General features: G+C 42.1%; 1 protein-coding gene and 1 long non-coding RNA gene across 7 annotated transcripts in view; one reads left to right on the top strand and one right to left on the bottom strand.

The window, feature by feature from the left end:
- Window positions 1-25,917, bottom strand: part of ppargc1a (peroxisome proliferator-activated receptor gamma, coactivator 1 alpha) — a 299,017-nt gene that overhangs the window by 244,868 nt on the left and 28,232 nt on the right. The window lies entirely within an intron of this gene.
- Window positions 14,431-16,497, top strand: LOC119481333. Its single transcript, XR_005205169.1, has 3 exons — window positions 14,431-14,633; window positions 16,072-16,195; window positions 16,330-16,497. It is a non-coding gene; the product is annotated as an uncharacterized LOC119481333 (long non-coding RNA).

Consider the following 25,917-nt stretch of genomic DNA (forward strand, 5'->3'; position numbering starts at 1 on the left):
CGGATAAGCAACAAACCGTCTCCGTTAACAAAGGGAGACAAAGCACCATGATGCTCCGTCATGCGAAGGAAAGTACAATTACGCAAACAAACCAGTTTGTTTACTTCCACTGATAACTAATGTCTACAACTTGCAGAAAATTTAAAAGGCAACTGACATCCCTCTTTAGGCAGTGTATGATCAAAGCACAGTAATATTTTGAACATCAAATGGAAAATCTTAAAAGGCTGGGTAACGAACACTTTTTTTTTTGCCATTTTGGTGTGGACACATTCATTATGTATGTGAGACGTGCAGCAGGACACGCTAAAAGGTCCCGCATCTGCAAACAAACTGAATACACACATCATCTTTTCTAATCTTTTTTTTAGTTTTATCACAGTTATGGCACAGAGAGAACAGCCGCCCTGCTCCGTGTTAGTAAATGCTACATGAAGGAAGTAGAAAAATGTCATTCAAAGTGATTTATGCACAAATATAACAGATATGCAGCATGGTACGACAACGAAATGAGGCTTTCCTTGAAAAAAAAAAAAAAAAGAAACGAGGTGAATTTCAGTGTAACCCTTTTAATTTGTTTCATTCTGGGATGGGAGGGGTGGTTGTTATCATTCCAATTCAAGTAATTAAAACATCACTCTGCATGTGCCAAAGAACTGCTGTTTTTCTCTTTTTTTTTGCCTCCGCACAGGGTCTCCAAAGCATCAGCACATTACAAACCAATTTCCCTATATCAGCTTATATTCACATTTGATTCTGTCGCAGTGCTGATGGGAGTTGGAACACGGGTCTCTGTACACAGGAATCTAAATAACGTTATGAAGCCTGGCGCAGACCTCATTTATAATCCAATGCCTTGGCTGAATTCCATTATGAGTTCCCCCCCCCCTCCTTTTATTTGTGGGGAAATAAGGGAAAAGTGAGATTATAAAAATGGCATCAACATACAGTAGCTGCTTGGAAGCCGTGGCTCCAGTGTAAAAGCGACTATGTGCACAAAAGGTAGCCGAGGACAAGGTTTTATAAATTATCCTCCCTTTGGGGACAGCAACAATATATCAGCTTTGCTTGCTGAACTTTTATCAGAGGCTATTGATACTTGATACCCACGGGTCCTATTTTGAACTCGGGTCCTACTGCTTCATGTAAGACAGAGAGGCTGTGTGGGGGGGGAAAAAGCTGAAATTACATCTTTCTCTATGGTGTAAGCAACCAAATGGAGGAGGCTAACAACACCAATTAATCTCAAACCAAACATGTCATCATAGGCAGCTGCCTTTATCACAAATACCTCAAACACCTGCGAGCCAAATCAACATCTGGAACAAAACTGATAACGCATTTCCAAGTGCGGATGCTACGAGCAAAAAAAAAAAAAAAAGCTTTAAAATATTCAGAACTTTTCGCAGGAAAGTTGCTATATTGACTCAGGTGTCACAATGTCAGGATGGTGATTTGACGACAGTGGCCCCCGCGTACGGAAACCTTGGAACATCTGGAAAATCCCTAGGTGAGCGGCTGGCAGCCGGGCTGGGAGAAGGTGTCAGACCTGAGTGACACACAGATGTGTGGCCTCTTGCCCGTCCGAGGCTCCGAGGCTGGGATAGCTCATTAATCAGAGGACCCTGCCAGGCGGAGGGTGCTACCGCCGCCAAGTGTTTCCCTGCACAGCTCACAGACATAAACACATTACGGCCTGTGATGCATACTGTATATTAATTGACATACTGCATATATTTCCAGTTCTTTTCTGTCACAATCGCAGCCTGAAACTCTTCGATAATTGGCACAAATGACCACAACTGACGAATACTAATGCAATCCTCCGCTTGCAACCGCAAAATATGATCTATTCCCTTTATAGTATCAGGCACAAAAACAACAAGCGCTGCACTGTATATCATCATTACAGAGCTACTCTACACAGGGGGGAATGACAAAGAGTTACCTGTCACCTTGTCTTGGGTAAAGGCTATTTAATTACTTATCAAATAGCCTTCAATGTCAACAGACTAAATCTGTTTCATAAATGTGCAAGTAACAATTTTTGACTTTTTCCACTTCCCAAGGGGAGGAAAATCAATTTTAATCTAAAGTCCTCAAGCCGTTCCATATGTATGTCCCAGTGCAGCATACTGTACATCATCTGAGGCAATAAATGGCTGTGTGACAGAAGAGGAGGGGGAGGGAGAGAGCGAGAGAGAGAGGGAAAAAACATAATTGAAGTTGTTGTTTGCATTGCTTAGTGAGGCACTTTTTGCTGAGCGGTGCCAGACTCGTGTTATATTGTATTGTCAACATTCCTAATGACTTGCTCTTATAATTTAGGAGCCGGGCATCTGATGAAAGATGGAAGAAAAAAGGTGCAGAAAAATGTGTCATGTTGCTGGATGATTACAGCGACTACACCCCCCTCTGCTTGGAAACAACCCACTCGTTCTGATGCCTTTCTGTACATGTTAGTCACTCCAAAAGCTCTCCACAACACTTGATTTATATATAGGAACGGTATGCAAATGTGAGAATGTTAATATTCTTTTTTTTTTTTTCTGTTGCTCTCTGTGCGTATGACACTGAGGTTGCTTTTCTTAATTCGACTCAGATTGCATTTTCCTGACCCTTAATCCTGACAATGGCATTCGAGAGGGAGGATTTCACATCCGGTTAAAATACATATATATTAATAGAGAGTATGAATTTGTTTATTTCTGTCTAAATGCTAAAGGGGCTGACTCCTTTCATCACCAGTTGGACTTTTGGCAGGCAAAATCCCAACAAATTAGCTGGAATGACAACTCTGCCTTAAGCATGGGAGGAAACTCGTTTGAGGCCACCATCTAGAGACTAATCTATTTATCACACTTGGCATTAACTCGACCGAACGGCTCAGACCAATGCATCAAAACATTTGTTGGTTGTTACGTATTGAATCACGCCGTTACACAAAGCTTTTTTTTGCATTTTCATTTTTTTTTTTCTCCCTCCCCCCGGTGGTAGAAAGTCAGGCATGTTTATACATGAAATGCCCAGAGAATATTTGCTCTGAAGGGTTTCCTCCGTGAATCACAATAGCCTTCTTAGGGAGGAGGGGGAGAAGAGAGAGAGAGAGGAGAGAGGAGAGAGGATGGACAAATCTGCTTACTTTGGAGCTTATTGAGCAGAATGAGTCATGCACAGAGATGAAACGTGACTGCAAAGCAAAAGGTAAGGAAAGCCTGACGAGAACAGAGGAGCGAGGAGATGAGACGGAGCGAGAGAGGAGGGTACGGAGAGGTGAGACAGACAGGGGAGGAACATAGACACATGGAGACAAAAGGGGGAGAGGGATTGGGAGTACAGACAAGGAGGCATAAATATGTGTGTGTGTGTGTGTGTGTGTGTGTGTATGGGGGGGGGGTGACTGGGATGGGTGAGTGAAAGAAGGGAGGGATGGGAACATTAAAGGCCAGATGAAATTAGTTCCATCAGGCCACTCTGATTGTTCTTTTTATAGTGTGACCTGCCACCGGGGGAGCCGGTGCCTTCTGGGAGTGTCACACGCAGGGTTGCTGACACACAGCATTTTCAATATCACTGACTGAATTGTTCAAGGTGTCACTATTGATAGTGACACAGCCCACTGAAAAAGGAGCCAGCTTTCACATTCTGTTTTTCGCTCCCTCCGTCTCTGCCTCTCCCGCTCTCGCTCCCGCTTCATCTACCCGAGGCCGACGTAGTTGTTTTTCTCTCCGTTTTAAAAATAACTGTTCAGTCAAACGGTGAGATGGGGGCCGTCTGAGGAGGTGGCACCTTCTCTTTAGCTTTGAACTGTGTCAGTAGGGTCGCACGGTATATCGATACTAGAAAGGTATCGCGATACCCGGCCGTTAAAAATGGTACGATACCGCGTTTTATTAGTACTGGTACTTTTAAGAATGACAGTGTTTTAATGTCAGATTGGGATCCCGGGGTTATAACTTTGCTGCTAGTGGAGCAGGCGGTCAAAAAATAAGCTGTAGTGATAACCAGAAGGATGGAGTCAACAAGTGAAGTTGAAAAGAAGATTAAAGCATGCCATGAATGTCTTGACCGGCTGCACAGTCCCGCTCTGAGCTGGTGTCTCTATCAGCAGAACTCCCTTAAAAAAACAAAACAAGGAAATAACAGCGCGGCTCTAATTACCGATCAAATGTACCGATAACATTAGATTCACCATCTCTTCTGAATCTGTCAAAGCATCTCCTGTAATTCGGCAAACACATAATCCACCAAAGTAAACAGGTTAAATTATTATTCTACTGTGTGCCTCTGTAATGTGAAATGGACGAGGAAAAGCAGTCTGGCGAGAGTGTGACACTTGTCTCTCTTCACACCATTTCGACACAACACAGCGCTTCCTACAGTTACTGTGGTGTCTTCCTGATTTTAGCAGCTTGTCTCTCAACTCCTCACAGAACTTCATCTGAATTCATTATCGTTTTGTGGGTTTTTGTTTAGGAAGCCTTTCGCCGTCTTCCATGCTGCAGTACCACTCTCCGCCTTAACTGTTACTAATGCGCCAGCGGGGGCGCTGTTTTACAAAATAGGCCTTATTAAACGCCGTTTAATGAGTCATGTCAGAATCAGAAATACTTTATTGATCCCCGGGGGAAATTACAGTTGTTACATTTTAGAATAAAATATAATAATAAGTTAAGAAAAATAGAAATAAGAATACAGATAAAATGTAAATATGTGTGCATTATAAAAATAAATGCAAATATAAAATTAACTATCAAAGATATCACATAAACTTAAGTATAGGGGACATCAGATTACTGCATACCATTTAATTTTTTATTGAATACATTTTTACATTTAAACATTTTTAATTAATAAAAAAAAAATTTTAAGTTCCTTGTTCCATCATCTATTACTCTATTACTTTTCCTGATGTTTTAGATTTCTGCCGTGGTATCACTACAGTATCGGTATCTACATATTTAAGCAGGGTATCGTATCGAAGTCAGAAATTGGGTATTGTGACAACACTCCGTGTCAGTGTGGCGGCAAGTCATCCGTCCTGTCAATGTCATGACCTGACCGTGGCAAACCTCAAGCCCGCATTGGATTTCCTCTCATTCACATGGAACAATGCTAAGGGGTTTCCAGGCTACTTGAACATTAATGACTCAGGGGCCTTTAATTGTCAATGGGGACCAAGTCTCAGGCACAATGGAGCGGGTACCGGGGAGCTCTTTTTTTTAACGCTATCGATTATTTATCCTGACCTTCAGCCATGAAAAGAGGAGAAGGCAACAAAGAAAGGGAATGTTTCCTGAGCAACTGAACACCTCTGCCTCTGTTTCTCCATCTTTTATCCACTGCTACACCCCCCCTGTTTTATCCTATCCTTAAGCCCAGCTGCCTCTCCCTCTCCCCTTCCCACTGTAGTCTTTAAAGCCCGTCCAAAAGAGTAATCCCCATAACTAAAACCAAAAAAAAAAAAGTCCAAGTCCAACAGGATGAGGTAGCCAAAGCACTGGCTTGATAGCAAACAACAAGCCTTCTTTCTTCAGGACCACTGTGTGGGATTATCATGCACAAGGAAATGAACATCACTTAGTATTTCCTGAATAACAGAGCTACTGTACTGCAGTGGTCCATTGTGGCAAACCATCATTGAGTTTCAATCAGGTTGGAACATTAGTCAGGTGTTATTTTCATTAAATCTATCATCAACATCGAGGTTACACTTTGGAAAAAAGGCCAACACTATCATGTAAAGGGCTGCATGTATGATTGTGTTCACCATATGCTTAAGAAAATGGAAATTCACCAACCATCAGGGGAATTACAAAGGGAGAGAGAGGCAAGTTTCAAAGCCAGCAGTTAAGCTTGTTGACACATTTTAATCTAGGAAAGCCAGACGTGCGCCTCCCAACCCCTGACTTTGTGGGGAGATGTAAAGGCTGGAGTGTGCTTGAAACAGATGTCAGGCTCTTTTTTTCCCCCCTCGTCCCTCTGAGTGTGATATGGATGCCATCAACATCACGGGCTGCATTCATAACAGCGTTATTGTACCTGGGCTCGGCTCAATTGGAATTCACCGCCATGCCACGCTGTTAAGGCTCTATCTTAAAACATGCACCTGGCTACGTATGGAAAATAAGCTTGTTACCCGCTGGAGGGAGATGAGGAACCCCGCTGGCTCGCAGCGAACTCACCTTGATGGCCAAAAGGCTTTTTCGGAAACAAAGTCAATCCTTTTTTTTTTTTTTTTTTTTGGAAAACAGGGGGGAAATGCAATTGATCTTTAATTTGCATAATCCATTTGTGATTACACGGCTAATTTTCACCTCAGGTTTATCGTAACTCTGCCAAACTTTGATATGACCAAACACGAGTATAAATATTTATCAAACCGAGCAAAGTCCAATTTCAAATTAAAAGTTCTTATTGCAGCATGCTGGATTTGAAGAATCACTGGAAAAATACCCAGAATATCAGAAACTCCACTTTGATCGTGAGGCAACAACAAGAAAATATCTGTTAGGTTTTGTTATTATCTAGTCAAATAATTCCCTTCCTGAGAAGATACAAAGGGAAGCTATGAAGCAGAGAGAAAACAACAAAGAGCCCCAGCACACTGGCAAATATAAAAATATCAGTACATCTAAGTGGGACAGTGGGTGACTCAAAAGGTGACACTACATGAATCTACATCAAACTCTGGAGTGTTTGTTCCCCTGAATTATTTGTAGTCGCAAATCCCTCAAATGACTGCTGTGAACCAACCTCAAATCAACAGCTAAATTAGCATCCTGTCAATTAACAGAGAGTGATCAAAGTTGATTTTCATAACAGTCTTCATGGGTAGGACAGTTCCTGCCTAATTGTCTTGGTGGCTGCTGGGATTGAGTGTTCCCTTATGTAACAACGACAACGACTAACACAGCGATATTACTGTAGGGGGAAAAAAACAAACCAGGAAAACCAATAGAGCTCTGTGAGGAATTTCAAGCCTGGAGATTACACGAGCAATTCAAGCAATATGTCAGTTAAATGAAAGCTGAAGTGAAATGTTTGGCGCCAGAGACTTCAGTGCGGGATGCATAATGGCCAGGGTTTGCTTGAGGAGTAAATAAAATGCCGCCGAGGGTTCAGATTGTGCTGCGGCAACAGCGACCTGAGCGCACACCTTTCATAATAAGAGTCTATCCAAAAGTCAGTGGGCAACCTCTGGGTCTGAAAAGTGAAGCCAAATGTGGAAGTGCCTTAAACTTGCATCCTTTTTTTGGGGCGGCTGTGGCTCAGAGGGTAGAGCACCAATTGGAAGGTCGGTGGTTCGATCCCCGGCTCCTCCGGTCACATGTCGATGTGTCAGTGAGCAAGACACTTAACCCCAAATTGCTCCCGAAGGCATAGCCATCAGTGTGTGAATGAGTATTTAGATCAGATCATGATGGGCAAAGTGTGAATGCTGACATGTAGCGTAGAGCGCTTTGAGTGGTCGGAAGACTAGAAAAATGCTATATAAATATAAGTCCCCCCCCTTTCTAATAGCCAGCAGGGGGCGACTCCTCTGGTTGCAAGAATAGGGTCAAATTACATAGAAGTCTATGAGAAAATGAGCCTACTTCTCACTTGATTTATTATCTCAGTGAACATTGTAAACATGAGTTTGTGGTCTCAATCGCTAGTTTCAAGTCTTCTTCAATACCTGCCTAAAAATGTCTTATTCAGCGTTTGGTTGTACTTAGCTCCACACTCTTGTTTCACTTCTGGTTGCAAAAATTTGGTGATGGCCAAAATGCCAAACTAGAGGCTTCAAAACGGCCAATAGGTGACGTCACGGTGACTACGATCACTTCTTATATACAGTTTATGTCCACAATCTATCTGTACTCACAAATGTACAAGTAATGTGATGCCGCATGGGGTCTTGCATCGCCCTTAAGGGGTTTATTTCACAACCATGACCCGCTAGCTGTACATTATCCCGATTATTACAAGGCTACTTACTTAAGAAATCAATAATTTGACATAAAAACGGTCCGCCAAAGTCTGACATCAGAACTGCGTCCATAGCAACGGTCTGCTATAAAGAAATAGCAGACCACAGAATGCTGTGGTTTAACCAACAACTGAGTATTCAACAACGCAGTGTAATAAAAAGAAATAACAGACCGTAGAATGTTGTGACTGACCAATCAGAATCGAGTATTCAACAAAGCTGCGTAATAATGGACTAATATCTGACCAATGAAAATCGGCAAGCCTATCAGAAGTTGGCCACTTGTTAAGACTGACTAGTGATCGATCAAACTGTACTGGTCCAATGATTTCAGCCTCAGAACATTACAGATCTTTGTGAGGCATTTGGTCCCTCTAGAAAAATGCTTGACCCTGAACTGAAACATTATCAGTCAAAAAAAAAAAACAGTACCGTGTTCAGGGTCAGTGAAGTCTTCTCTGAAAGCTTCTCCCAGTTTGCTCCATAATCAAAAACCAATTCAGAAATTGAACTGTCACACGGGAGCTTATGCAGCGCACATTCTACGCTTAAGTTATACATAAACATTGCTGCCATGGAGCCAGATAAGCAATGGGCATGCCTGGGGGAGATAGCGGAGGTCAGTCCCCTTGTCCATTCATATTCTCCTCTCCCTCTCTCTCTCCCCTGCTGGCCTTTCATGCTAATTATAAGATTTAGCTGTAATCCTGCACAAAGCCGCAATCTGCCGTATAGGAAATATGTATACTCCTGCATACCCGGAGCTGCTCGCGTACGTACTGTATATTCTTTTCACTTAATGGTTTAAGGGATCCCATCTCACCTCTGCTTGGCAGGGGTGGCACACGCGGTTACACGGACTTATGCAAATACGGTCAGCTCACCTGCGGTGTTTGTGTGTGAGGCGGCGCGTGTAGGGTGGAATCACTGGCATAGCGGGAGGTGGGGGTAGGGGCAAGGAATCACAGAGGAGGTTTAACTCCCAGCAGGACAGGTTAACAGAGTAACAAAGCCTGAAGGTCAATTATTCTAACTCATTTGTTTGTTTAGGGCTGAGTGGCGCTGCTTTATCAAGGCCGGCCTTGACATACTTGGATATTTGCCCTCTTAGCGCCGCACGCGAGGTAGTTTTCTCTCAACAATTGATTGAACACACACCTGTGCTTACTGAGTAGATGCTGATCACTCAAAAAAATGGTTGGCTGGTCTTCACAGGACGGCTGTGGCAGTGCTGTGGATAATTCATCAGAGGGGGTTCCATTGTCTTTCACACAGAGGAGGATAACTGTCCGGTCCCTGCCAGCCAAGGTCCAGGTCCACCAGCTAATGGCACGGTGCTCCAATTAGAGGCGACAGAGAGGAAGGTCCTGACCCCCATAAACCTTGTCAGTGGAGAGCTGTCAATCAGAGCGCGGCAAAGGGGAGGACCCATCGTTTGGCAGTTATTGGCGTGATGGGCGAAACTGGGTCCGTTGTGATGAGGTCGACATTGACCTGCGTACTTATCTCCGATCAAACATCTGCTGCTGATACAAGCGCGGGGGGGAGGCACATGGGCGGAGTTGAATGAAACCTGCATCGGTTATGGCTCAAGAACGTGATGGCGGGGATGAATGGACGGTTGTTCAATTAGAGGTCACCTGGACAATTCCCATTGTCATGCACATGTGAGATTCGATTTCCTGATTGCTTCAGTCTGTCCTTGTGCCTCCCCCTATAGTAGGGAAAACACATTTCCATGTCACTGGAAGAGGATCATTTCATCTAAGAGTAAAAGTACTGTAAATTTGGGCAGTTCTGCAAATTTATCTCCCGTGTTTTGAAACCGTTTCATACAATAAAAACTGTGAGGCAGAAGGTATTACATCAGTCTGCGAAGGAGTTGTCATTTATTCAAACCACATTTTAAAATGTATGAGATGCAGGAACAAACAGCAAATCTAAACGGAGATGATTTCTGTGCTCGGAGATGTTTTGACAGCAATGAGGCGATTTCACGTATAACGAGACAATCAGGAAAACATGAAATGCTGTGCTGTGGGATTAAGCAGGGTTTCCTTTTCAAGAGAAAAAGTTTAGAGAAATCAACTGCAAGAACCACAAAGGACTGCTGGTTCTAGTGAACATGTGATCACTCAAATCTTACAATGACAATGAAAGCCAAAAAGCTGTTTTTTTCCCCCTCATCTATTTTGCCACTGAAAGCTCGATTGAGACATCAGACTCTACCTGTCTGTATTAGAACCTGCCCTCTGAGAGATATTTGCATTTTATGCTCCTCGGAACACTTGACAGACAATCCGAAGTCATGCCAGGAAACTAATTTGAGAGTTTTTCGTCTGAATTGAGTTTGCTAAAATGATGTGTATCTAAATTTGGTAAAAACATAATTTGTATTTGATCCTTTAAAAGGTGCTATTGATAACATTGATAACATTCAGCCATTAAGTGTCGCATTCTCCCTCCCTCGGTTTCATTGCATTAACTTCACAACCAGTGGTTGCCAGGCACTTAACGTCAATCTCCATTTATTTGTTTTTTCCACACTGACTGCCGACACAGAGATACCACTTGATACCAACATAGTTTTACTATTGGCTCACAAGCTTTGTTAAAAGTGGGAATCAAACGTCAGATATCTTGTACAGAGATAAACAAAACGTTCATTTTGGAACATTCATTTAATTCAAAGTCCTAATTTTTTCAGGAAAAGCCATACTTTTATTTGGCACCTTTGTAAAAGCTCTGTGGATGTATTATTTTGAAAAAAAATACTTGTCTACGTAAAAATGTTATCAATAAGACCTTTAAAATTCAGCAGTTTTTTTTAAATTTACTTGAATTTAGTAACTGTAGATAAAAGGTTCACAAAGTAAATGTAGTCCAAGTGCATCTGCAACTTTACAAAAAAAACAATTTCCAAGGCAGCCCTCAAAAATCTTTCATGTTGTGCCAGCTTAAGGGTACGTAGGAAAAACTAGGCTGCAGTAAACATAGTCACCGTCACAGAAGCGGAGAACAGTGCCAGTAAAACAAATGCACTCCAAGCTCTCCCTGCCCACTGACCTGCATTTCTTGCTTTCCCTGTGCACCTGGATTCTGGCACAATCTGCTTCGTGATAGTTGCATTTGAGAGTGTGGCTCTTTGAAAAGGCTGAATACATATAATGTTAATTCAGAAAATGTTTTTGAATTGAACCTGAGTCCTGAGGGGGGGGGAGCTGATTTAATAATATACAAATTAAATTCTACATTTGAAATGAATGCCAAAATCACCATCTTGCATACATATTTAAAAGGGCAGCAAATTGCAGGTTGCACATGTAGTACTGGCCTCAAATTACTGGAGGGTTTTGCTTATGTTAAATTCATGCAAAATACTGTAGCACCTTGGTGTACCAGACAACATTGTCTAGTACTGACGTTGGTGCAATTCTTTGGTCAGCACTAGAAGTTAAGGAGTACCCATGTTTACCCGTGATTATTATTACTTCATATTGCTAAATGAAGAAGTGTATCTTAATAAAGGTAAATAAATTGTTATACCATACATTGATACTAGGAGTGGGAATCACCAGAGCCCCCATGATAAGATATTATCACAATAATTAAGTCACAATACGATCTTATTTTGCGATTTTAAACAGTTATACAGTTTGCCAATAAGTTTGAAATAATTTGAAAATGGCCATGCCAGTTTTTCCTCGTTAAAATTTTGAGTAACTTTGGAGCGTTATTTAGTGTTCTTCCCTCCCAAGGCAACGGGGCGTTGCCACACACATGCACGAGCACCGCCGCATCGTAACTACTTCACAGACACAGAGCGGAGAGAAGACCTCAACTCAACAATGCTACTTCATGACAAGTAACCGCGACAGTGCTACTGCAGGGCTGAGCTTTCTCTTCCATTCTCCAGTAAACGTGCGGCAGCGACGCGCTTTGAGTTCAGACTGGTGCACGCCGAGGGTAGAGAACGAGCAGGGAGGCAAGGAGGCATCTGATTGGTTCTTTCCAAGCGGAACTCGAGGCAGTGATTGGTAGACGTTTTTACAGGATTACAGCAGCTACAGATGACGGCTCTTTTCCAGTCCTTTTTCAGAGCTCATAAGTAATGGATCGCTGTCGGGGTGTAAAGACCATTTCAACCAATATAACAAATAGTGGAGACTGAATAACATCGTCAACCCTGCCTTTAAGAATGAGTCTGCTAAAACCTTTGAAAGACAGAATAGCGGTCGTCGGATTGTTAGGAGGTTAATTGTTTATATAATAAAAGATCGATACTTGGCATCAGTGTATCGATACAATATTGCCACCCAAAATGTTGTGATACCATGCTGTATCAATTTTTTCCCCCATACATGTTTTGCCATGTTCAAGTTGGACTGAAGACACAGAAGGAAAGAGACAGCATGAAACATACAGTAAAAAGGTGTGCACTGAGGTCCTCTTATTATTGGATAGGTGCACTGCGTCTCGAGGTTACCAAGAATGAGCTCACACTCATTCCAGGCATTAGATCACACTGATTATCATCCCACCTGGGCTTTGGTGCGACTTTCTGCTCCGGCATTATTGTTCGGTCTCACATCCTGGGATAACTCAGACAAGGTGTTGTCACTGACAACACAAACCATCCTCTTTAGACATTCTCCGCCCCAGACATGTGGAGATTCCTTGACACTGACAACCATGCGGCAGTGCTATGACAACCTGTTAGTAAGGTAAAGTATGTGTGTGTGTGTGTGTTTGTGTCTGAACGCCTGTAAGTGGGTGTTTGATGGAAAGATGATTGAGGGGATGGAACATGGCAAAAGACATGCAGTCCTAGTCGCTGTCATTTTGAGAGGTGTGTGATGAAGTTGGTGTGTCTGTGAGCGACTTGTTTTTCTTTCCGTCTTTTAACTCCTAAGCGAGCACGCCTTCCCGTCGTCTCCCTGCTCCGTTTCTCCTCCTCCTCACCTCGCCTTGTCCCAAAACCCAGAACAATACATCAACGGGTGTCCAGACCGCCGCTCTGTAATAACTCTGCAATCTCTGGAGGAAATGCTCCGTCACAATGCATGAGACAACATCTTTTTTTAATCAATTGAGCGAAACAAACAATGCACACTGACAAACGCTGCCAACAACCAACCACCGAAAACACGGCGAATGAAGAGTGATACACGAATGGAAAACTAAATTACCGTCGCCATTTATCCGAGTACAGATTCTGTGTTGAAAAAGGGTGAAAAATGAGGAAAGAAAGAAGACAGTGATGGGATGGAGGGAAAGAGAAAAAGAAAGAAAGTAACACTCAATCATTAAATTATGCCCATTCTAATTTTGTTCCCTTCCATCACTTTCAATTATTAAACGCCGCCTTTAAGAATGAGTTACTTTATAACTACAGAAAGACCAATAGTCCCTAAAGCTGCATGTTACATTAGCACACTGTGTGGAGAGCAAACGACTTTCATTTAGCTTTACAGCTGACTAGCTTTTATGTCCCTCTGAAAACTGTCCTCCGAGCCAAATGGTCACGTGGAAGAGAATGAGAGTGTGGGGGGGGGGTTAAAGATGGATGCGAGGAGGGAGTATATCAGTCCACAAGCACAATGGCTATAATTAATCATCAGCTGTGTTATTTCTTATCAGGAGATTATTTAGGGGAGGAGAGGTTGCGAGATGGGAGGGAAAAGGCTAAGGTGATAGGGAGTGTTCAACACGGGCAAAGGTGTGCATGGGAAGTGGTGGAGTTGTTGGCTGTCAGGTACAATATGGTTGCATTGCAAGGGTTGGAAATTACACCCTGCTTTCAACAGTCTTACCCAATTGTCAAGTCAACGAAGACATCCTCAAGTCAATATTTTAGATGCGGATAAACAGAATCAGCGGAATCAGCGGGTAGGGATTGAAAGAGTAAAGGCATTTTCTTATCTTCTATCCCTCTTGCAGCTGATTATCCAAACTAAACGACAGACGACATTGTCAGTGCCTTCCAAAATGACCCGTCTACATGAATCCGGAGAAGTACCGGAAGTAAACAAGCCGCAAATACTGCGGTGGCGTCTCCCTACAATACGTGCGTCTTTGAATGCAAGTTGTCCTATAAGAAGAGTATAATTTTCTACTTTTACCTTACTTTCTATGTAGCGTTACTTTTGACAACGATGTCTAGGAGTTTGGGAAGAACCTGAGCAGTTCTCAGCTGCCTAACGTTAGCCTGACATGGTGAAACTAAACTAACTAGAGCAACCGAATGACCACGAAGTAGTCGACATCACAAACACAACACTTAACAAAGTGTCTGCTAACCGTGTTAACTGGTGACTCTCAGCCGAATGCGTCGCGGTTGCTCGTAATGACGGCAGCTGTGTCCTTTAAAAGCCTTCAATTTTACTTTAATCAGTTTTGAATGCATACTCACCTGTTTTTAATCTACGCCAACCATGTCATGTGGTTTGCGTAATATCAGGGTGGTCATTTTAAAAAATCTATCCAATTTATGGTTTATTCAGTATTTCCGTGTTTAGCAATCTTTAACCAACACCATTTCCCACAAGTGCTTGACCACTGCGGGTGAAACATAATGGCTCAACAAAAGAAGTATGTCGAAGACTGTAGAACAGTAGAGAAGACAGCAAAAAAAGTTGGGGAAAAGAAGAAAGTATTGGTGAATACTATATGGACCACTTCAGAAAAAGGCTGATCAGTGGAAAAAGATAAATTTCCGATGATTGAAAATGTCATGACCATATAGCGCAAACACAACACGGATCTATATGACTGATTGAATACTGAATACAGTTACCAATCTACTAGATCCCTGTCCTGTAAATTCACAGCTGTATGAGACATTGGATTTAATCTTTGCCTGGGCAGTATGACAAGCCTGGTAGAGAAAATGCAAGTTCATAACATATGGATAGAAGGAGATTTTGGGGATTTTATGCTTCACGAGGCCCAAAGGGAAAAAAAATAACACCAACAAAAAAAAACTATAAGATAAACTGAGAAAATAAAATCAAACACAGGGGCACATATTGAAATGGTGTGTTTAGCATTCAGTCAGCTGGTGGGGGTTGTGCCCCACCAAAAATTGAGAGAGGAAAAATTAAAGAAGCTATCCAGCTCTGTCTTGTTATCTAGAACTAAGAGCCACAACTTGATTTTAGGTACATAATGCCTCCAGGGAATGGTAGCAACTCACTTTGGGGTAAACAACCTCCCTACAACCAAGTCGTATGGCTGTTATGAGCTATAACCTTCCTGGAAAAAAATAAAACAAAACAATCTTTTACAAGTTATTTTTGCTAACAAGACTGTCATAGAGACATTTTTCATGAAATTCTTACTCCTAGCTGTTGATGAAAAAACATGTGTTGGAAATACGGTGATTATATATGATGATTGATGAAAATCGCAATATATTTATTAAACACTCTAATTTCTTTAGGCTCCTATAGTCTCAGAAGAAAATCTCATAAAAGAAATATTTCTCTTTGCACTGAAAAAACTCAAATCAATACAAAGCATACCTACCAAGACCCAGGGGGGCTGCTGATGAGTGCCTGTCACCTTTAACTGACCTTTAAGCAGCTTTAATTTGTTGCTTCTATCAAGAGTAGGATTTGCAACAGGATGGCAAGTATCAAACCGCTAAGAGGAAGTAATGATTGCAGTGGTGTAATCCTGCAGTAGTCGCATTTAAAATCCACATAAATATAAGGATTCTCATAAGTGAAGGTAAAGAGTAATAAGGTATTTGAGATGAGGTGGATCTCTGCTGGCTCTCTTGGCTTGTCATTTCATTTCTCATAGCTCAGGATCCCGCGGTCCCGCATCAATCCCCCAGTAATGCCAGAACCTCCAAATCTTTTGGCTAGGTGGCGCTTGACTGTTTCACCATCAATATGGGATCAAGTACCCTCTCTAATGACTCTAATATCGATGCCCTGCACTTACAGAAGCACCGAGCCTCCAAAATGTCAACAGTGGCATTTTATGTGCTAATGCCATATGGGTGCAGTGGGCTGGTAAAAAGCTTTTCCTCCTGCACGCTACGCTCAAATGCTAATACCTCGGCACTCTCTGGTCTGCTTCATTTTCAGTCCCCGTTATGCTAGATTAGCGGCTGACGTCTCACAGCAAGCGGCCAGCTTGCGTTGATACAGAGGAAGTTGTTCGTGGGTGGCCGTTCTGACTCAACCTCAACAGATTGGTGTGCCGTACAAAGTGAGTACATTCAGTGCTCTGCCCGGGTCCCCTTTTTTTCTGCGCGGTGGCAAGGTGAAGGGCCCTGAGTGCAACCTGTGCAACTTGTTCCACAGAAAAGAAAAATTATGTAACATGCATATTTTTCCACCCAGAAATAGCAGCGTGGGCCTGGCACAGTGTCGGAGAGCCATGCATGACAGCACCCGAAGAAGTGTGACAAAACAAAAGCTGCAGGAGACATCACTCAACCTTGCTCATTTTGTTGACAAGATTTTAAACCTTTTGCCTAGATTTCCCTTAATAATAAATAATTATATATTAAAAAAAAACAAGCACAAAGATTGTCCTCCGTTTGTCACCACAAAATCGGAAATCTTGAATGCTTTTCAGACTGCTAATCGATACGGACTTCCATTAAGACTGAGCTGGACAGTAATTATTTTTTTTAACCTTACTAGACTACTTGAAGAGCAATTTTTTGACTTCAACATCACCACGTTTCTTGACCCAGTGCATCGCTCCCTATTTTGTCTTCATAGGTAGAGTGAGATTTGGTCTAATAGCTTTGCTCTTTGACAGGCCTACAGTCTCTTTGTTCCTCATCACACTCCATAACCCAACTGATGGCCATGACTCATTTTGTCACTCATCTCCCACACAAAGGCTGTCCTTCCCTTTTTTGCCCTGTCAACTGACTCGCTCTAAATCTTTCTGTAAAGATGGGAATAGCGCCCAGGCTTTCCTCCCAGAATGGATTCGAAATTAGGTAGATAACCCCCGGAGCGCTTACTCTTTCTGCCATGCCTTGCACACTTGTCACGACCTGCAGGTGTGCCAACGTCTCCGCATCCTCCCTCGCTCGTCCAACCCCCCCACTCGGCCTGTGATGTGACAGGAACAGAGCATACTGGTTCTCTGCAAATTGCAGAATGTAAAAAACGCTGAGGCCCGGAGAACCGGCGGTGTTTATCTGCTCCGAGATCTGCAGATGAGCTGACTGATCTAAAGCAAGCAGGGCTCGGGGCAAAATGAGATTTCTAATCCTAAACACATTCGGAGGCAAGGCGGAACAGAAGACCAGAGCTCCCTTATTTACATAGGCTGGTATCACAAACACAAAGCGACAGGGAGGCGATCCAGGCAGGCAAAATGTCAACCTTGTTTGAGTGACCTCATTATGTAGATTAATACTGACATAACTTGCCATTTAGACAGGATCGAGTAATCCTGCAGGTTAAGATTATTTGAGTATCAATAGCTTGTAGGCCCTTTCACACATCCATTAGGCTGACCAACCCTTTAGAGGAGTGAGAATTCGTTTTGTGATGCCTGAAAGCACTGCTGAAATGTCAGTGTAGCTGTCACTGAGATTTGATCAGTTCCAGGGTAGCAGTGTGCTGACATTCAGTACTTGAGCCAAATAAATACCTCTTGCAGTTGTGGAATCAAAAGCCCTGCGTTATGTGTACAGTTCATACATTTTAGCGTGCAATTTATTCAATCATTGCTACTCAGTAATCTGCAAGACCCTCTGTTTTCCATCTTGATTAGATAACATACAATATAATTCATTCACATTCACTTTGATTGTACATCTGCCATTAAATGGTAAAGATAACGCCTACACTTGAACTCACTGTGAGTACCCAAGCGTATCCATCCACTGAGAACAATTTGGAAACATTGTCCAATTCAGATTTTAGCGCTACATTAATTACAAGAAAGAAAGAAAAAAAAAAGAATCTGATCTATACCAAATTAATTAGGCCTAGGTGAGTGAATGTAGTGAATGCTGGGGGAGCAACTCGGTAATCAAAGATGGTCTTAAATCATCAGTTGTTCTACAATAACCCCCACGGCAAGCCCAATGAAAGACTATTGCAAATTAAAAAATGACCATCGTTTATTGGTCGCTTGGTCGCTTGAAGCTAGCTGCCATAGCAGGAGCCCAATAGCTGTTCCATGCACACCCCCACAACCATGCCCAGAGTAACAGCTCTGGCTTTTCTTATGACAACAAAATTACTGGGGTAATACCACAGATGTCTCTTTTAAAAAACAGAAGATGCATGTAAAGACCCTGACTATAAATAACACCAGTGGGAAGTATTTCATTTTGTATTAAAGTATTCAAGCACAATTTAAAAGTACTACTTTCCTACGGCCTGTTGCAGCAGGTGAACGTACATTTGAGCCATAGACTGTATATAAGAAGTGCACGTAGTCACCGTCATGTCACCCATTGGTTTGTGGACTGCCTTTTTGAAGCTTTGATTTCAGCATTTGAGCCGTCGCCATCTTGTTTTTTTTGCAACCACAAGTGACACAAGAGGGTGGAGAAGCCGAACATTGAATAAGACATTTTTAGGCAATTAAAATTTTAACTTTCATGAACTGAAAACACACTGTGAAAGGGTTAAAGTTGTAAGACGAAAACACGGACAACTCCCAGACCGGACAACGCCGTGGTAGCGATCTGTCAATCGTAAGATAGCCACGCCCTAAAGCATCCCCTGCTTTATGGTCTATTTGACTCTAAATGGGACCATAATTTACTAAATGAACATCATGCTGTATTGAGGAAGACTTGAAACTAGCAATTGAGACCATAAACTCATGTTTACAATGTTTACTGAGGTAATTAATCAAGTGAGAAGTAGGCTCATTTTCTCATAGACTTCTATACAATCAGACTTCTTTTTGCAACCAGAGGAGTCGCCCCCTGCTGGCTGTTAGAAAGAATGCAAGTTTAAGGCACTTCAGCACTGGCTTCACTTTTCAGACCCGGAGGTTGCCCACTGGTTGTAATCTAAATACAGCAAGTCGATCCAATTGAAAAATTATTGCACCTAAAACGGGAGAGAACTAGTGTTGGAAATTAAGTGACATTCAATAAACTTTTACTCAAAAGAGAACTTAAATGTAGGCTAATGTTTCTGAACCTACTAACTTATGATACAATGCTTTTTATCGGTATAACATTAATTAATTCAACCGCTTTGGCTGTCAATTGACAGGTTTTACTGAGGTGAGAACGGCTGTATCACACATGAATATGGATCATAAATAATAAAATCATCACGTTTCTGTTAAAGGGCAACCAAGTGGTGCTAGCAGCAACTTCCATCTCAAGTTAATGCAACATTAAATCACACTTGTCAAATTCCAGTCACATTAACTATATAGCACAATACATGATTGTTAAGGTATGTAATGTAATCCTTGGTTAAATAAAAGAAACAATTTTCCCCCCGGCTCTTCTAGCATTGGTCCCTACAATTTTCCGCCATGGCAACGGCTAGTAAAGTGACTTACACATGCTCCCCCGAACAGTTTTTTCTTGACTCTAGATTGTAACCCAATAAAGTTATCGCTTCACTCGCACACCATGATTGAACTAAGCTTCATTTGAATTTCCACATAGCTGATTTAAGAGGCTGCTGGAATATTTCTGGTTTGGACTGGTTCACACTTAAAGAAATCTTTCCCATACTTTTATCGGATAGACTTTGCCGATGAAGATTTACTTGCAAAAACATTAAGCTTATGATGTATTGCTGTTTTTTTTCTAGGTACATTGGCAAAACGGTGAGCTTTACATAAAAGAACATATGCAGTTGGCCGTTTTAAACGAACCACCTGATGTTTAAGGAAACAGCTGACTCGACCTCATGACCAGCAAAAGCACAGCCACTTTTCATTTACATGGAGGGGAGTCAGCTGGCACCATTTCCACACCATAAGACCTTGGCACGGGCTACAGGAGCTTCACGCACTCGCTGGAGCTGGCATCGGTTTCCCCCCTCTACAGCGACGTAAAGGTCCAGCCGTGACGCAAGGCAGGAGTATTTTGGGATGAAGTGCGTGGGTTCCCAGAGAGTGACTGGAGATAATTTTAACTGGATGAACACGATTCCTTCCTATTCCAGCATTCCAGTGGAGAAGTTATTTTGGGGTGATGCTTTACGAGGCACCAGGCACAGCGGAAAGAAATACCACACAGTTGGAAGAAACAGGAAATGAAACATCTGACACGGTATGAGGTCCTGCAGCCAGGGATAGGTGCTAAAGTGTGTGTCTCCTACATAGAGTTATAGTCGAGCTTTTGGCTGGAGAAAAAGTCCAATTTTGTGGGTGTAATATTGTTTCCTGCTTCTAAAAACACAACTTCTGACACGTCAAAGTCTTCCAAAGCAATCTGATAGTGCGATTACATTACACATCTCCTATAATAAGAGGGGACTACTGTGCATATCTGATTTATTTATACTGAGGAATTAGATTATACCTGTGTTTTTGCATTTTCTGCATGCTGTGATAAATAACAGGGTTAAAGAATCAAAGCAGAAAATAGCAGATTCTGTTGGCTCAGGAACACGCCGCACATTGCAAATATAGATGGACACTTTTTTTTCACTCTCTAATTCATATCTTCTTCTGCACAGAGAGACTCATTACATTATCAACACCTTCCTGGGCGTATTGCCACGTCCTAGATTTACACAGCACACCTTGCACACTTCGCTCATGTACCCAGAGCAAAGAAAAAAAAAAAAAAAAGAATAATGCAATCATTCCTATAAAAAGGAGCAAAAAGAGTTTTGTCTGTGGTTCACGCAAGCTACCAGTTTCCGGGTTTCCTGTTGCAACGCTTTGTGCGGACATTGCATTTTCTCTGTTCCTGGGTTTCGTGTAAAGCGATCCTGGCACACCACTGTTCCGGACCGTCTCGAGTGATCCATTACTCAGCCATGCCAACTGCACCCTTTTTAGTCTTCCAGCTTTGGCAGCTTGTAGAACAGGCACACGATCAGAAATTTCATCCTGGGTGCTTCTTGTAGCGCATGTTTCTATTGCAAATCAGTGATTTTTCTTCTTTCCGAGTGCATAAAAATGCCCCTTAAATCCCACAGACCTACTCGTAAGTCTCCATCTGAGTATTAAAGCATTTTGGGGTTCCCATTCAAGGCTGCAACAGCGTACATCACTCATAATAACTTGCGAGCAAAACAGGTGATTTCATGTGAAATTCATTCTAATTTATTTGGCCCCGGGCTTTGTAGAACTAAGCCAATGGAGAGTCAGATTGTATTCAGACAAGGACAAATGGACACACGGCAATCATTGAAGCTCGCGCAATAATTAGCTTCCGTCAGGCCCAAGAAAAGTTGACGGTTGAGTAGTTGACGCATTAAAGTTGTAAGGAGGAAGAAAAAGAGAGACGGTGCAGGCCAGGTGTGAAGCATGACACAGCTGCATGTAGTCTCCAGCCTGTGACATGTTCAGGGATTAGTGGAAAGGTGACATGAGGTGAGGAGTGTTTGGGTGGGTTGTAGAAATGGTTGCAGTAAGGCTAACCTGGCTTACTTTTTCCTCAGTGTGTGTATGTGTGTGAGAATGTGTGAGTGCGGTAAGGCCCGGTGCTCCACGGCTCGTTCTCCTAATCGTGCGGAAACTCAGACTACTTACAGGAGCAATGAGGGAGGTAATGAGAAAGTAATTTTTACTAATTTCAGCTAGCTCCGCTTCCATTCTGTATGACTGTGTGTGCCGTCTGCATCATTACGGGCAACATCTGCAACGACTCGCCATGCGTGCGTTGCCGAGAAGGCGGGGGGAGCGCGAAGAAAGGAAGGGGGGAGGGAAGTACATGAGAAAGACTACAAGCTGCTGACTGAGTTTTGATATGTGCTTGAAGAAAAAAACAAAGGATGCCAATGCTCCGTGCTCATACTGCCTCCTGTTGTCGGGATTCTAACTCATCAAGGTGGTTGCGGTCTGAGACAATGAAACCCTCTGCCGAGATTTTTTTTTTCCTACCGACAAGTCTGTCGCCAAGCAGCTGCCGCTAATCTCTGTTAGCAGAGCCCACTAAACAGCTGACTACAGCCTTTAATCTGGTCCCACCACAATCATTACCTCTGGAGCCAGGAGGGGGGTGCCTAACACAATTGCAGAAGAGTAAACAAATGAAACCAGATTTGTGTCCATTCGTCTGTCATTCCTCTGGCTTTCATGTAATCTCATTTGAATATTTGTTAAGGAGCCAAAGTCGCTATCGTTTCATCAGGCTGTCTCATGCGTGCTCCGCGGCTCGGGGCCTGTGTTTGCCCAGTCTGTCTGATTGGCGATCTTTTTGCTAGCTTTGAAAAAACTGCTAATTTAGTTTTATTCCACCTTTGACCTCCAGGAGATCCATGCTGGATGCGCGCATGCTCTTTCTACAACGTAGTTCGACCTCATCAAGCCACCTGTGGCCCCTGTAGCTCCCATAGCGGGCGTCCCCGGCTCGACATAGACTTTATCATTTCCACGTTATGCTTGCCCGTCAAACTAACACGCCAAGGCGGCCACTTCGGATGACAAACATCGGCACAAATTTGTCTTTGTGAAAGACGTCTCCGCATGTCACCACCAGACAAGCACGTCATATAGCAATGCTCCCGCGGCGAAGGCATTTCTCTCTCTTCTTGGATCACACGTCTCTGGCTCGGTCCCAGTGCTATATGAAAGTCTTGTGATTTGACTCCTCCGCCATGAGCACATGAGGGAACAGGTGCCCGTGAAATTAAAGTCAGGGGGAAGGTTTTCAGAAGTGTGGAAGTAAATGCAGAGAGGCCCCGGCGCTGCACACTGCAGATTACCTCCATATGGCATGAGGGCCGCTGGAGAGCTGAGGCAGCCCCCTGTGTGGAGCCCACAGGGAATACGTTACCAGCAACTTGACAATGACATCTTGGACATTTTGTTCTTTGCTCCTCTGAGGGGGAAAAAAAAACTGGACTTGTTTGGTGATCACAGGGGTTTTGATGCTTGCTGTGTTATCAGAAGATGCCGTGCTTTGCCATTATTTTGCCCCTGCGCTTATTATAGATTCCATTAAGATGGCAGTTAAATTGGATGTCCCCATCAGCTCTGGAGCATGTTGTTTGTTTTAGAGAACGGGATGCTGAGTCACAGAAGCATTATTAAGTCTTTCAGAAGATAACAGATGAATTAAAGTGACAAAGCGAGCAAGAGGCTGCTGTCTTTTTTTTTTTTTTCCCCGACCGGCTTTATTAAGAAAATGAGAAATCAAAACACTGTTAAGCTACAATCCATATTTAAGATAAATTAAGTGTTATTCAAATGGGTTTTAGTTTAGTGGAAATATCTCAAAGCTCGCAACATCAATGACTTGAATATGTGATGTCAAGTTACACAGCAGGGCGACGCCATTGATAACAGGCAGGAGACTGACGATGTAGACACTGATGGTACTTGAGTGATTGGTGATGTGAGCACATTACGTTTGTCACACTAAAAGCTGAAATCAGTCCTCAAATGAAGTCAATAAAGAAGGTAAAGAATGTATTGCTTGGAAACTTCATAGATAAGTTTAGATAACTTACAGTTATAGTTTGATTAATCGCACATTTTCTGTTCAAAATGGACCTTAAAAGGAGATTTGTCAAGTATTTAATACTCTTATCAACATGGGAGTGGGCAAATATGCTGCTTTATGCAAATGTATGAATATATTTATTATTGGAAAACAATTAACACAAAACAATGACAAATATTGTCCAGAAACCCTCACAGGTACTGTATTTAGCAGAAAAAATATGCTCAAATCATATCATTGCAAACTCAAGCCCAACAGGCAACAACAGCTGTCAGTGTGTCAGTGTGTTGACTTGACTATGACTTGCCCCAAACTGCATGTGATTATCATAAAGTGGGCATGTCTGTAAAGGGGAGACTTGTGGCTAACCATGGAACCCATTTTCAGGTCAAGGGACACCTTTGAAAATGGCCATGTCAGCTTTTCCTCGCCAAGATGTAGCATAAGTTTGGAGCGTTTAGGTTTTTTCTAGTTCCATATGATGCCAGTATCTTCACTCTAGCTTCAAAACTGAGCCCACTACAACCTAAAAATCGCAAGTTGCGCTAATGCGTTAAAGAAATTAGTGGCATTAAATCGAATTTGCATTAACGCATTATTATCGCGTTAACTTTGACAGCAACAGTTTTAAGTTATAAACAATTATATTAACAATGGTTCAAATAACTACTTTAATGTGAAAGCAGTCACTCATAGTGACACCCACAGAGAATTATCCCCCAACTTTGCAGTTCTCTTTACTTCTACAGAGTTTTTCAGTGTCTTTAGCTCATTGTTTATGTTTTATGGAACTTTATTGTCTTGGCAGGCAGCAGCAAAAAGCTCTGATAAACCTACTGTACACTACCTGCTCGGCACCAAACAGCAGACAGACAATGCTAGTGATGAGCCTGTGAACATAGTGGAGCATCTAGCAGCTGAAGAAAAAGTCCATCAGGAGTTGGTGAAGACAGATCTAAAAGGAGAGCGAATGTTTGACTTAAACTTATAATCAGGTGGACACAAACACATCTCCAAATTAATGTTAATGTTGGTCTGTGTCTGCTGGATGTGTAAATAGGTAACTGTTTGCTAACATGTTCGCTATATGAACTTTATATGGTTAAAATGGTTTACAGTTTGTTGTTAAAATGTGGCCAAAAAACAAAATCAGTAAATGCAGTGTTATGTTTAGTTGTGATTCCCAGAATGACTAACTCCCAGTTACTACTATATTAACTTTTTATTGCTCACTTTACCAAATTTGTGTTTTCCTAATACTCTTTTCCCCATGTTGTTTTTTTACTCATTTAAAAACTGAATGGATACTTGTGATCTGTTATCCGTTTGGAAAAATCAATGAATAAAGATTAAAAAAAATTTAAAAAGTCAGTTGTGGTAGTCTGGCTAGGACTTGTTGATCTTGACAAATAAAATACACAGATATGAATTAACCTCTGCGGACAAAATACATCTCATTTTGATACACAATCAAAAATACAATTTGAAAATGAAAATAAAGAGTGAAAGAGTAATAGTTGTGCTGTTGTTTATCTCCCAATTCCATGAGCTAATGTTCCCAATAGTAGGTTTTCAAAGATGCAGCACGTACAGCATCTATTTATGTATCGGCTGCTAATAGCAATATTAATGTGTGCATTCCCAAACAAAACAAAATATATTTATTTAACATTTAAAAATCATGTAAATGCAGTTATCAAAATCTCACCGAAGCTTCAAAATCCAGTTTAAAACTGTGGTTACATGTAAGAAAGCAAGTAACATAGTCTACTAATGGCTATATGCATACAAAGACAGTCTCACACACATTCACACCCTATAAGCTGATGTCCTATTACCTATGATGAATAGAAGATATAATAAAGGCACTTCCAGTTATTTCATATTTGATAAATTGATACCAAACTGCACAATCCTCAAAGGTGACAGTTCAAATGATGAGTAGTAAAAAGTCTCTTATGTATGTTTAAAGTACAGGATCTTTCTTCCCATGAAGCCCAACAACTTCTCCAAGCACACAGTAATGTAGTGGAACTCCCATGCAACCAATCTGGTTTTTCCACAGCAGTCACTTCGGGCTTTTAAGACATTTTCCTTGCATGGCTGAGGAAGGAGCACATTGTAAATGAAAGATTAGTGCGATTGTGTTACATTATTGTGAGGTTCCCCTCTCAGCAAAGGCTGATTTGTGAGCCCGTTCAGCGATGTTTCCGGCACACTCCCTTTGTAATAGATTCACTGGGCCTTGAATTGTTGTGCAGTAGAGGCAGTTCAATTAATACAGCACCACCATAAAATAACTATTGAAATGACAAACGGGTAAATGAATAAGCATTTGCCTCTGCAGGCGTGGGGA

The sequence above is a fragment of the Sebastes umbrosus genome, chromosome 22 (assembly GCF_015220745.1).
Source record: "Sebastes umbrosus isolate fSebUmb1 chromosome 22, fSebUmb1.pri, whole genome shotgun sequence".
NCBI classification, from domain to species: Eukaryota; Metazoa; Chordata; class Actinopteri; order Perciformes; family Sebastidae; genus Sebastes; species Sebastes umbrosus.